This window comes from Danio rerio, chromosome 13 (assembly GCF_052040795.2).
Source record: "Danio rerio strain M-AB ecotype USA chromosome 13, GRCz13ab, whole genome shotgun sequence".
Lineage (NCBI taxonomy): Eukaryota > Metazoa > Chordata > Actinopteri > Cypriniformes > Danionidae > Danio > Danio rerio.
The window spans coordinates 23,313,315-23,328,745 of record NC_141033.1 but is presented as its reverse complement, the minus strand read 5'-3'; the positions used below and the strand labels follow the sequence as shown (position 1 = coordinate 23,328,745).

General features: G+C 34.8%; 1 protein-coding gene across 5 annotated transcripts in view; it reads right to left on the bottom strand.

The window, feature by feature from the left end:
- nrg3a (neuregulin 3a) overlaps nucleotides 1–15,431 on the bottom strand; it is a 600,385-nt gene that overhangs the window by 505,416 nt on the left and 79,538 nt on the right. The window lies entirely within an intron of this gene.

Below are 15,431 nucleotides of genomic sequence, written 5' to 3'. Positions count from 1 at the left end.
ACATTTACATCATTTCCGTTGGCTGCTAGTTCTCTTTAAAAACTGAACACTTTTTTTTCTGGAGGATCCATGCAGGAGAGACAAGAACAGGTAGTTCAGGCTCACACATCATTAATTAAGAGCAGTAGCTGCAGGCCATTCATCCCAGTGGAAAAAGAAGAGCGACTGGACCACTGCCATCCGCAGACTGAGAATATACAGACAGATGAGAGAGCAGAGCCTGCAGAGCACCTCACATCAGCAAAATACAGAAGCTCAAACAAACATAAGCACATCTGAACTTGACAAGATTAAATTCAGTGTGCTTGAGAAAAATGCTAAAGCAATAACCAGCAAAATATAACAGACAGAATAGGACAGTGATTCTCAACCATTGGGTCATGGCCCACCAGTGGGTCTCAGTGATCCTGCAGGTGGGCCGCGAGATTATTAAAATTAACCTAAATATTAGGCTATAATAATTAAAATTTCATTTTTCAATTTAATTATTCATATAAAATATGTTATTTTAAAATTATTGAAGTGATGGCATTTCTCATGTTCTGTGATTGATTACTTCGGTGCAAAAACAGTCTCATTGTTAAGTACAGACAACTGGCTTTCCAATCACTGCACGCCAACTAGGACATTCTCTGTTGTATACAGCTAACAACCACGCAAATGTAAAGGTAACGATGATTGGAGTTATAATAACCAGCCCAAGCATGCCTCTAGTCTGTGATTTGTAATGTTTAAATTAATGTCCTGCGAGTGTTTTATAACGCACGCTTGCATGTACAGTACGATCTAGCGAAGCTTGTGGTGTTTCAATGGTGAACAGCTGTTCACTGTTCCTGTCAGCAAGTAACAATAATATCCAGCAGCAAAACCACCTTCATATCGGAGCGTTTTAACAGATTTAGTGAGTTTTTACTGTACTTTACTTTTTTTGCTTTTTATTTATTTGTAATGGATATGAATAGTAGGTCAATAGATGAATAGTTGTTAGTCCAATTCAAAGCAGCAGCTGTTTTTAGGCATTTAATGTTGTCCTGTTATGTTCATTTATTGAAGAAAAGGCTCAAATACTCTTAAAGAATAACTGGTCAAAAAAAAAAAAAAAAAAAAAAAAATATATATATATATATATATATATATATATATATATATATATATATATATATATATATATGACATTTAAGTTGAAGTAATGAAATATTTCAAAAACTCATTGCCTTCAATACTGTGTGTGAATGTGTGTGTGTATATATATATATATATATATATATATATATATATATATATATATATATACACATTCACACACAGTATTGAAGGCAATGAGTTTTTGAAATATTTCATTACTTCAACTTAAATGGCATTAGTTTACAGTACTCTTATAGATTTGAACTCAAATGGTTTGTAGCGATCGGTTTCCTCCAACAGTTTTGTTTTGCTCAAATTGTTTACTGTGCTCAAATTGCTTCATTTACTCAAATGGGTTAGTTTACTCATTAGGATTAGTTTTTGAACTTGGTTTGTTGCTATCGGTTTCCTCGGATGGATGACAGACAGACAGACAGACAGACAGACAGACAGACAGACAGACAGACAGACAGACAGACAGACAGACAGACAGACAGACAGACAGACAGACAGACAGACAGACAGACAGACAGACAGACAGACAGACAGACAGACAGACAGACAGATAGATAGATAGATAGATAGATAGATAGATAGATAGATAGATAGATAGATAGATATGCTTTGCCTTTTATAAAATGCTGTAGAAAAATAAGAGTAACAGTAGAAGGTAAAATAAATGTTTTGCTTATAAATATAAGTCTAAAATAAGCATTTTCTCTAGACAATCAGTTTAAGAGAATGTCAGACAGACTGGCCTTCAAAATATTTTCGCAGAAGGAGGTGAGTCTCGAAGTGAAAAAGGTTTAGAACCCCTGCTATAAGATTTCTGTAATGTGGAAAATGTGGAATGTAATTGTGTGGTTTCCTTTTGGAAAAGATTTTATAGACTTCCTAAAAATATGATAGTACTTGTAAATTGTAAAAATGTATGAATGAATGAAGTTATTTGAAATGTAATTGTAACTGTAAAATATGACAATTTGTATAATAATAATATAATTTCATTTAGTTTCATGATTTCAATTAATTAGACAAGCTTTCTTTAAAAAAATGAAAAAAATAATCCAATTTTGGAGAAAGAAGATGGACTTCACTGAACCCTGCATGGTGCATGCTTCTAATGAATGAACAAATGACAGAAAAAAAAGGGAATAGAAAATATTCACATTATGTCAAATATCCTTGAATCTAATGGGAACTGCAGTGAACCTTATGAGATTTGAAAGGAGTAAAGTGAAACAGACAGTTATTGATGGCATGGCTGACAGATGCTGCCTATAACCAAGGAGAATTTGTACCAAAAGCTATTCTTTCAACTTTTCGCTTCATTCAATCACATCTTCACGCATTAGTAAGACATTAACCGTGGAAGGTATTCTCTGCAGCTCTGACCTGCTGTACAAAACCAGTCTCAGCATGTTTAATGCAGCTTTCCTCTTTTTATAGGGGACATATTATGCCGCTTTTCAAACGATGTAAAATAAATCTCTAGTGTCCTAAAAATATGTCTGTGAAGTATAAGCTCAAAATACCACAAAGCTCATTTATTATAGCTTGTAAAATTTGCCCCTATCTGGGTGTGAGCAAAATGTTTGTTTTTATGTGTGTGTGTGTGTGTGTGTGTGTGTGTGTGTGTGTGTGTGTGTGCATGTGTGTGTGTGTGTGTGTGTGTGTGTGTGTACGTAAGCCTTCAAATGCCACATTCTGACAATCCAGAAAGAACAAAACAAGTCATAATATAGCCAAATTCTCAGTAGGGATGCTCCGATCAGGATTTTTACAGCCGATATCAAGAACCGATACCTTGTCATGGTGTACAGCCGATACTGAGTACCGATTCTGATCCTTCAAGCTTTTATTTGATGCTCCCTCTAAGTGTGATACTTAAGTGTAGATCTCTCCTTACCTAAGTGAGTAAATGAAAGATGCTGCATAGCATCCCTTAAACAAGTCTCTTATTACCATTTAGTGTGGATATGTCATGGTCAGAAGCAGGTTTACAGAAAATAATAGAATAAAGCAGATTTAAAAATGTAAGAAAAAGAACTAAAAAGCAATTTAAAAACATTGCAAACGTTGGAAGAATTCAACATGTTTCAATGAAGAAAAAGTTTGGAGCATGGAGCATTAGATATTCAAGTTTAACAAAATATTTTTTTAAACTTTTTATTTCATTAAAATGTTCAGCCAAGTTTCAGTGAACTTGCAATATTTTCAAAAACACAAAACTTTCAGTTCTTTTATATGTAAAAAGGTCTAAATACATGCAAGACCATTCCAATAGTTTGCTCTCCAACTAGCACATCTGGTTCTTCTGTATATTAACTCGTAAACAAACACCTACGACTGGTTCATCAGATCAGCCAGATTGGCGAGTACCAATCGAGTCATAAAATGTGATTATCGGCCGATACTGATCTTCAGCCGATCGTTCGCAGCATCACTAATTCACAGAAATGACATGTTCAAAGTGAAGTCAGATGATGAAAAGGAAAAGATCACAATACAGTACACATAAATACAGTTCTTAATGCTTAGTGGATAAAGTTATGCTGTGGGGGTCATATTTCACAGAATTTCTTCAAAATGTAAACAATGTAATCATTAAAATGTAAAATTGTATTAGTTTAAAGATGTCTAGTACATTAAAAAAGTCAAGAATTAATGAATAAATCATATGTGGTTTATAAAAAATGCTACTGTAACTGTAAAATCCTAAATTGTATTGTTTCATGATTCAATTAATTAGACCAGCTTTCATTGAGGAAATTCAAAATTCAAGGAAAATGAACGTCAATGAACCCACCGAATTATGACAGACAAAAAAGAAAGAAAATATTCACATGAGGTCAAATATCATTGAATCCAATGGGAACTGCAGTGAATCTTGTGAAAGCTGAAAGGAGTAAAGTGATGGTAGACAGGAAAATGTTCTGGAAGAGTTGTGCATTCTCAATTGTGAGATTACTGGATAAATTTGTCTTGAGTTAAGTTGGTTAATTTTCCATTGACTAGTACTGAATGTTGCAGATCTATTCTCAAGTGCTGTCTTTGCTAATAAACATTACATTATTAGTAAAATTATCTTTTCTTTAGTGAAAATGTAAAATAAACAAATAATGTCAGAAGATTATACAGTGCAAATGTATGAATTATGCTGTACTAGTTGTAGAATCAAAAGTGCAGTATGTGATGTGCCAGAATGCTAAAATTAGCATAATACCTTTGGAATTGACATCCCTCCCCTGCCGTCCAAAGCCACGCCTCCTTAAGTCATGAATGAGCAAACGCGCACTAAATAGATGACAATCTGATGACGATAGCCAACATTATATATACACTATATCATGTCATTCACCAGTTAGAAAACTCTATTGAGACACGCACTTTGTCCAGGCTAGTTGTTAACAGGTCAGCAGGTGCAGGAATTATATTTCCCTAAAACTGGCATTGGGGTAAAGTTGGTTTTATTTTCCCACATTTGGACTTTCTCCTTAATAATATAATTTCATAAAAGTATTGTTTGCAAATACTAAATAGTGAAATTATATAATAAGCCAGTGACTCTAACATACAGCACTGTTTATAGTCAATGAATCAATTGTAATGTTGTTTTGTGCAAAAGTCATTCCTTCATACTATTTCAGACCCAATATTCAAAGCAACATTAGCATTAGAGTAGGAGCATGTCACAAGCAGTCACAGTTCACAAATGAATGAATGTGTGAATACAACTCAAACTTCACCACAGTAAAGCTGCTTAGGAGGAAGAGCGCTATTTCCTTATGTTTTGTTAATCAACTAAATAAAAATCGGATCAGAAAAAAAAAGCCAAATCTTGCCATCATTTTACAATACACTTACGTTACCAAGACAACAAGTGGCTTGATTTTCAATTGTGCTTGCTGATCCTTATACGTCGCTTGTTTTCATCTCCTTTTACACTTGAACAACTAAATGAATGCTTATGTATTTTTAACTGACTATATTATCGATGCTGTAAAAGGTACTCTGGCAAGTCAATATTTTTCTGAATGTTTTCAGTGGCTGAAAAACACCTTTACGCATATAAACCCTATCATAAACAAGAACACAATCTACATAAGCTTTGCGTGACTAAAATAGTTTTAAAACATACCCGTCTAAATTTAATAAGCTATGGGGCCATGATGTCATCCTCCTGATCGTTGTTTTGAACTGCTTGATGTCATTTCCCTCCAGCGTGCAAATGTTATTCCCATTTTGCTTCATGATTTAGAAAACTTTTGATTCTGCATTTTTGGCAGAAGTACTTACAAAATTTTTTTTTTATAGATACAAGGTCACGTTGGTCTTTCAGAAAGAAGTCTTTTAGGTTAATGCAGAGTTTGCCTGATTTCTCTCTGTCAGCTGGTGGTCATGCTTCATGTGTACGCGCAAATAACGTATCTATCTGTGTAAAGAGGCCGCGTAGAAATACACATTTAAATTTGTTGACCGTTTGAGTTCCTCAACGTAATGGAGTTATTTGTCAGCCTGACAATGTTTATTTGGACGCACATGTTTTAGTCTTATGCCTTACCCAGAATATTAAAATACATATATAAATACATTTAGATCATTTACTTGAATCATTCCTATTGCAATGTCAAGAGTCTTCTAAAGACTTGGTGATAAAAAAAATCACGATTTCACGGTACTGTGATCACTGCTCCAAAAAATATATTCTTTTTAAATGTCTAAGTAAAAAAATATTTTTTTTTCCAGCTTTGAACACAATGGCTGCATCTGAAATTCGATACTATATATCAACTTCTATACTATATAGAATGTTAAAAACGATATGCGAGTCGAGTAGTATGTCTGAAGTCATATAATTTGAAAAACAGTATGCAAGAAGTACCAGGATGACCAAATACTTCCGGCGAGATTCTGAAATGCACATTCGATGGACACTACCCAGTCCCATGATGCACTGTGAGAGAATTCATGAATGGGAGTAAAGCAACACAACTGATGCAGGTATGTCATGTGAGGATGACAATATGACAGAGGTAGTACCTCATTTAAAATATTGTGGAGTAGTAAACATGTTAGGTAAATAATTCAAATAAATCATTGACTTCTGCTGTCTTTATTAGTTTCAAAAACACAGATTTATTTACAATTTAAAATGGCATTGGATATCTTTTCAGCTTGAGGTACTGTTGTCCTAAAAAAAAATTTAAAAAATAAAACAGCGATTTTAAAACCTTGGTTTTTTTAAAACAGCGGTATGTTTTAAAAACAATTTATGTGCCATGCCTATACTGCACCTTTAAAATTTCAGGATACAAATAACATTATAAATATGCGGTTTGTGAATACAGACGCATTCTCTAAATACCAGGTGACATTTGTTTTGTATATAAAAAGAAAACACAAGTGCGATTATTGACCAATCCTTCAGAAACTGTGCTGAACTGACTGATGAAGCACACTGGTGAAGCAGTCTAGTGTAAACACTTTGTAAAAACATTTTTTCCCTCAAAAGTGAAATACAACCACAATGTCCTCAGTGGCTCAGGTGTTGGGAGTCTATGGAGACTCTTATGTTCATTGGTTGGAACATTTGTAATTTTTTTTTTTTTTTTCTGGCACAGGCATTGTAAATCTCCAGCTGCTACAGAGAGTAAACAGAAATGTTGAACTGCTGCAGCGCCACTGTGTGTGTAAACATGCAGATTAAGAGCTGGTGATATTTAATAAGATCCCCTTTCTACGTCACTAGGGGAGCGCAACATGAGCGGATCATTTCTTCACATGCTAACAGAAAAAAAGCTTACCTAAACTGTCCTTTTTCACACTATCTGTATTGGTAGATGCACCAGGGACCTGATTATAGCTCCTAAACGTTGTTTAAAAATAAGTTATCATGATATGTCCCCTTTTAATAAGTTGCCTTGACTACATCAGCACTATCTGCATAAGCAGTGCGCCAGCAGAGACCAGAGCCTCTCCAAATGGCCACTTTTTCTCTCCACCTCTGTCTTGAGAAAACAAATGGGCCGTGCGTAGGAGGAATCTTCCGAGAGATCATTATTAAATTATTGAATCAGTCAAGGGTATTTAAAGTTTCATGGCCACCCATTAGCATCTTGGAGAGCAGCAGATAAAGCATACCATCAGATTCGCACAAACACGCGTTAGATTTAACAGTGGAGTGCAAAGATTACAGCGCACGTAGACGATGCTTTGCCTGACCTACATAGAAACAGCAGAGCGGTACATTCAAAGCCGGGCCCCCTGTGACGAAGCACATGGGCCTGACTCGGCATCCCATGGGGATAAAGACAGACAAATGTACAATGGCGCAACACACACATCATATAAACGCCTCATCGTGACTACTGTGCTCCAGATTGAACAGAAACACAGGACGATTTAACAGCACTCAAAAGATTACAGCCGACAATGGGACAAGGATGGGAGGTAATCAAACAATAGCAAACGCATTTACAAGACGAATAAAAGAAGATAAAAAGTTGGAAAGTTTGCTGTTAAATATGTTTTAATGTCATGTAGTGTAGAAATCAAAAAGAAAAGGAAGGGGGAACTCAAATCAAAAGCAATTTCTAATTCAGTTTTATCAGAAGGCTTATATGAAGATTAAAAAAAATGTAAAACTAGATAACATTATAAAAATATTAAATACATACTAGAGCTGCACAATACTGGAAAAATCGAGCAATGGCTTTTTTATTATTGCGATATGAATACAATTTCACTAAATTACTTGATGGGCCCTATACACCCGGTGCAATAAGGTGCAAGACATGTTTGGTGTAGTTTGGGGCTATTTTCTCACCAATGCAACCCTAATTTTCAGGTTTTGTGCCCTGTTGTTTAAATAGCAAATCCATTTGCGCTACTTTGTGGACTCATGGGTGTTCCGGTCTAGAATAGAGCTGTGTTAAGGCGCAATTATTTGGCACGTTGCTATTTTGAGGAACTAAAATAGACTGTGCAATAGAGCGTGTTAGATGTGCATCTTAAACGTGTACACATAGCTTAATACACACATGATGAACAGCAATACACGAGTATCTTCACAAATAAAAAAGAATTAAAGGATTAAAATCTTACAAACATTATTATTTTCTACATATATTTAAAACCACTGCCTCCATGCCTTCTTCACCAGGAGGGGCTTTTTTCAGTTTTTTTTTTTTCATTTTTGTATAATTTTATTATTATTAGCAAATGTATATTTGTTTTAATAAAAACTAGTTTAGATTTGCTCACCTGTCAAGTTTTGGACCATATTGGGCATAGGATGTGTGTTTGGATATATCTGTCCTTTGCTCATATAACTCAGGCCTTTTCTTCAGTTGTTTGTCTTGTGACAAAATTTAATGTGTTTCTTCAGTTGTTTGTGTTGTGAGAATTTGCAACACATATGTCGTCAAACTGATGAAGATCGTTTCTTAGTGTGCTGGTGTTTTTTGTAATTGCATGTGTTTTCTTAAATTGCAGTGCATTAAGCTCTCTTGGCCACTGTACAAAACACACCCATAACTCAATAAAAGAATAAGCACAACCCAGTAAGACCAATACGCCATGGCGCATTTTACCATCCTTAAAATAGCAAAAGTATATTTGGACATGTCTTTAATGCTTTTGCACCATGCACTTTAGATTTTGTGCCCAGATCATTAAAATAGAGCGCAATATGTCTGTTTGGAAATCATTTATAACGTTAAATAGATTAGGATGATTTTTGCAGTGGGATTACATCTCCATAAAATCGAGCAAACAATCTATATAATTTTTGGGTTCCACCGACACATTTTCGATGTGGTCTGTACTATTTGCAGTGCATTTCTGTATTTGTTGTGCGTATTTACATGAATAACAATCTATAAATACAAAAATAAATATAAATAAAAAAAAAATACAATTGAAAAAGTGTTTTGTCATATTCTGAGTCTAACTTTATTCAAGTACAGTAAGTGAATTATGAAAATAAAAATGATTTAATAAAATGAATCGTTGTTAAGTCACAATTGTTACAACTTTCTATGCTTTCTAATTAAGATCATTATACAATCACAGGCATCGAAAACACTTGCATATCATGAATTATAATTTAAACAGATCATATCACAGATCATTCACAATAGTCACATTGCATGATATGTTAATTGTGAATGATCTGTGATATCTATGCTGAAATGACAAATTGTGCAGCCCTCATACATATGCAATGTATCCAGGGAAAAAAAAGAGCATCAACTCATTGATTACCAGAAAAAAAAAGAAAAAAAAATACAAACATAATTACCAAACTACCAATTATTCATATTCATGATCACAGACATGTTAAGTCAACAAGAACTGAGGACTGCAGGGCCACAGTGGACTGTGGATAAGGGTGGAATAATGACTATCAGGATACACAACAGAAACCCATCCAGACCACAAAACAGACAAGCATCTGGTGTGGACAAAAATGCTGAGCACCTCTCAATGTTCACTTTCAGACCATTCGCTTTCCCCTTAGAGGCCTGAGCCTCTTCTGTCACACTCAGAGTGTTTTTTTTCCTTCCTCTCTCCTCCCTCCAGCTGTAACTAATGAGCTGTATTAAAGAGAAATCCTCAGACCAACATGTTTCATAGCAGTGGAGAAACTTCTCAGAACTCTGTGCTTTAGGCCATTAGACCAAGCCTCTGTTGAGCATGAGAGACGCCATTCTGCCTAACACTAGAACTACAGGAATGGACATAACAGCCTATCTGTCCATTATATACTAATCCAGATGTAATTTTATTGTTATGTCATATTTATGCATATTTTATTGTTACAAACCGTACACTGTTTTATTTATTTTTTTATTATATATTTTTTGTGTGTATGTTCTTTCTGTCTTTTTCTCCCTGTCATTTTCACATTTAAGGGTAATTTATACTTCAGTGTCAAGCGCACGCATATGCTCTGGTGCAGCCTGCGCGTGCACGCATAGCTCTCGCAGTGCATTTCGTTTAAAAAAATGTAACTACACATCACAATGACGCGTAGCACAGGCATTGTGATTGGTCGGCTTGCTAGCGCTGATGGATGTGGGTCGACCAAGAGCCATGTGAACCCTTTTGACCGAGTGTTTACAAATGCATGAGTCCTATGAAGAAGGTCCAGATGGAAAGTGTTTATTTGTGTTTACCTTATGATTAAAGTTGTTGCACATCCCTATTGAGCCACTTCTACATTAAGGTAGATCGTTACATTAAGAAACTCGATACAGAAGTATAAATGCACAACAAAGTGCAAGGTATGCACCGTGGGTCTCGCCAATCACTCGATGCAAAACTATAAACCAGGCTTTAGGTAACGCCTACATTCGGAACACTATTGGCTAACAAGACTGCCAATCCTAATCACCCTGTGATGACATGTATGCTTTTTGCCAATTATGATCTGCACAGAGACCTTTAAATCAGAAGTGGCAATAAGATCAGCTGCTGTTGGCATTTGGCGTGTCATTATCTGTTTGTGGTTTCTGTTTGTTTTAGTCTGATACTAATGCTGACTTTAAGTGAGATTTTTTCAAACAATTTGTTTTTAAACTTCTGTTTGTAATATTTGTGTTTAATGACAGATGGTGTCTTGCACATTTAATGCTTCATTCACACTAGCAGTGACTTTGTAGCTGCCTGTTGATCTGTGTGGTGACCTGCTGCAAACACAGGTTCGTGTAGAAGCACGAATACAACCGGCCTCTGATCGAGGACCATGTGAGCCCTACCGAAGAAAATGCTTTGTATTTGTTTTTGTTTTTTTTAATATAGACTTTTTTCGAGATTCTGATAAAAAAAAAATATATATATATATATATATTTATCATATCAAAAATATATTTTTTTCATATACAAATCTGCTTGGACAACACTGGAATACATCACATCTGGTCTGCTGGTCATACGGTCTAGTCGCAGGAGTTCAAATATTTCAATGTATCCACAGCTCAAACTAAATCCGAACTTTCTGCATAAGGAGATTATCAAAACTCCATGCAGCTCCCAGACTACTCTCCATTTGAAATTAATGACTTTCAGGTTGTCGTTTGTCAGTTGTTGTGTGCCTGGTAAAGTTCCATTAAAAATTTTTGTTTCAGACAAGGAAGACCTGGAACAACATAGTAAGCCACATGACATAGATACCTTGCCTGCATGTTTTTTGGATGCTTAGACACACTTGTTTAGCGAAGTGCGCTAATTCGTTTTTTTTTTTTTTTTTTTTTTTTTTTTTAGTTAGAGTAATATCAGGGTGAATCAACACTGAAGACTACTTCTTTTAATTTTGTTATTTTCTTATTTAGAGGATTGGGAGGAAATTATTGGGATATTTTTGTCAATTTTTTTTCTTTGATATTTCAAGTGCAACTTTCAGTTCCCACTCTAATTACAATATATTTGATAGTAACAATATACTATTTGTTAATATTATTATAGTGTTTGCACATATTGTAATTATATGGTTTGTGGAAGCAATAAATCCTTTGCGGTGTTAATATGTTGTTCTGCGTTTCTCTTGCCACCTTTTAACACTAGTTTATTTTTGTGGTCATCTCAGTGTTGCTCCTGTTTTTTCAATGTCCAGTTAATTCCTAAACATATTTTCATCAAGGGTCATAACATTATAATTTGTGTGTTCATTTTGTCCAGCAAAAAAAAGAGAGTAATGTTTAGGAAAAAATAATCAAATTATATACAGTTGAAGTCAGAATTATAAGCCCCCTTTTGTATTATTATTATTTTTTTCCAAATGATGTTTAACAGAGCAAATAAATTTTCACAGTATGTCTGATATATTTTAACAAGTTTTTTCTATATAACACATTTCATACACAGTGGCAATTCAAATTGCTTTGCATAAACAAAAATAAAAGACAAGTATAAGGAAAACAGATAATAAAAATGATAAAAAAACAGATAAAAACAGATTTAAATGTGTTAAAACATGTTATAAAAGAATGAAAAGAAGAAAGACACAACAGTGCGGTCTGTCGGACATATCACAGTGCTCATTCAGTAAAGGCACAGCTATTCAGATGTGTTTTCACTCTTGATATAAATCAGTTATTAGAAATGAGTTTTTAAAACTATTATGTTTAGGAATGTGTGTAAAAAGTCTCTGTTAAACAGAAATGGAAACAAAATTAACAGGGGCTAATAATTCAGAAGGGCAAATTATTCTGAATTTAACTGTATTTAAACATAAAATCCATTCTTTACAAATAAATGAATGGACAAAACTAAATTAAACAAAACAAAATCATACAAAACTAGCAGATTTGTCTTTTTTGACAGATCTCAATGGCACTTTTCCCTTTCTGTCATAAGTAGACTACTGGGAAAACATCAAATGACTAATGCAGGGTCTGGCCTCCTAAAAGCTCTTGAGACACTAGGAACTAAAAATCATTGATAGGGTGAAAAGAAAGGAAGTGTGAAACAAGCAGTGTATCATTACAATACTATAGGGGCAGCAGATGGCCAGTGGTAATGAGAAGTAACTGCATGAGCCTATGTTTGACTCGAGATGTCACCTGGGGCAATTAAACAACATCTAGTTACTAACAAAAATAAATAAATAAATAAATAAATAAATAAATACATAAATACATACATACATACATACATACATATATATATATAAACAAACAGAAAAGGAGAGAACTTGTAATGATCTATAATTTTAAGGTATAGCCATAAATATAAAATGTCTGGAGTCAATTTAGTCAGCATTACATTCCCTCCTTTCCTTTTTCACATTCACTCCTAAACCACAACTAAAATATACTGGGTCTTATTTTATCCCCAATCTCGATCAATATGCCTGCAGCCATTTTCCAAAGAGTGCAGCACAGAGAAAAGAGAAAAAAAAACTACATGTGACAATGGGTAAATTAAACAGTAATTGGCTTTTAGAGCACAGCTCAGCCCACTGAGCAGCACTTTTACACATAAAAGCAACATAAAAGCACACACAAAACACTCATTAACAACAAGAGCTATTATTATCATTGGTATTTGATAATAATAATAATAATAATAATAATAATAATAATACAAATTATTATTATTATTATTATTATTATTATTATTATTATCATTAAATATTTATTATTTATTCACAAGCTTTATTCATTCTTTTTTTTTAATATAACTTTATAGCCCAGAGCAAGTCTCGATGGTTTCAGCACCCCCGGGTGTGGACAGCTCCAGACAGTATTTCAGCACCACATAAGAAGACAGCTCCCTATTGCAGCTCTGTTTTCAGCACTGGAGAACTTTGACAGCTCTAGGCCTCCTGCTGTTTCAGCACCATAGCCTGCAGACAGATCCCGACACTGGGCTCTTACAGCACAAGGCACTTCCTAGCGAGTGCCCTCCCAGACGACTTGTTATTCTCCCGAAGGAGTGCAAAAATCTCAGTTTAACCCAATGAGACTTCTTTCATTTCTGCTTTTAAGCTGCAAAGAGGTTGATCACTATTTGCAAAAATGCATTCATCCACAGTTTGAGTGTGATTGATATACTTTGAAGCGGTCTAGTCTGCTTAAGTCTTCTAAGGGGTGATCGAATGACACAGAGGGAGCAAGGATTTACAGACAAGGCCAAACTCTTCCAACAAATGCAGCGCTGGAGCCAGAGATTAGCATGCAGAGCAAACAGATAAGAGGTTTCTCTCAGCGGGCGAGTAAAGCATGTCTCTCTCAGGCTTGCGGAAGAACACAGAGACATGGCAAATTACAAACAGCAGCCAGGGCTCGGAGGATCCTAGCGCATGTGGAAAAACAGGATGAAGAAAGACAGATTTACATTGGTGAGCATATGCAAAATAATAGAAGGAAAGATGGAAATAGGATGAGAAAAGAGAGAGAGAGTAAAAGGCCAGCAAAGGTAAGAAAAAGGGGTAGAAAAAAAGACAAAATGAGAAGAGCCATGGTGGGAAAAGGTGAGAATGGGCTACAACAGACAAGACAGAAGATATTATAGAAGACAGGACAAATGTGAGAAATGACGAGAAGAGAAGCCAAGACAGAATGTGACAAGGGAAGTTTCAAGAAAGGATTGAGAGAAGATAATGCTGTTTCAGAAGATGCAATAAGAAACGAGAAGATCAGATTAAAAGAAATAGATCAGAAAGGTCAAGAACTGACCACAAGAGGTGAAAAGAGTTTAAAATACTACTTGAGAATAGAGCTGCACAATTCTGGCTAAAATGAGAATCACGATTCTCTTACAATTCTGTAGATGTAAAATAAAGCTTAATATGAGTCTGCAATTATTATTGTTTTTTCTCAAACATATGGTAAAACAACAATAATATTATGTGTAGGTCTACTGTTTTCTATAAATAATTCTATTCCACTTATAATAATTCTGATGTTGAATTATATTTGAGATATATGCTTGCAATCATTGACAACATTATTAGACCATTTAATTCACTAGTAAAATCAACATTATTTAGGCTAGAGTAATTATACTGACACTGGCTAGACTGGTTATACTAACACATTTAATTTCATGCACAACTGTGTGTTCGCTAAAAAAGAAAAAACATATCAAATGCTTGTCGCAATCATAACTCTAAAATGCGATGTGATCATTTAAATGATGTGCACGCTTACAGTTTAATTTTCACTGCTAAGTGCTGTTCATACTTTGCGCGCGATCACTTAAACGATCATTCTGTACCAATAACTCAATATTATTTACAACTTTATTACCTGTTACTCACAGCAGGTTCTGTTCACTAAAGGAGAAGGGCACATCTAGTAGAGAGCGCCTGCCCTACAGCTCACGGTCAGCTGCTCACGTCACGTGTGACTTCCCGGCCGCAAATACAGCGTTATATGTAGACAAAAATAAATTTTTAGGTGAATTATACCTTATAAAGACAGTATGTGACTCTTTCAACATCATTTGGAGGTGTCCATGTCGAAGAACAATGTATGTGAAAGAATGAAAAGACTCGTGCAGTTGCCTTTTCTTCTCTCCTGAACTTGAAAATATGATTGACAGAATCGTAGAAATGCTGAATTAAGATCGTCTAGGGGGTCAAATCGAGATCGTGATCTTTTTACGATTAATTGTGCAGCTCTGAGAAGATCCAAGAAGAGATGCAAATAGATACATGTATGAAGAGATGATTCAAGAGATGAGATAAGATTCATCTTAAGAAACAGCAATTTGAGGAGTTGGAAGAGTGAAGGTGCAAGAAGATTCAAGAAGAGCAATACAAGACAAGGAAATACAAAAATATAGGAAACAAAATG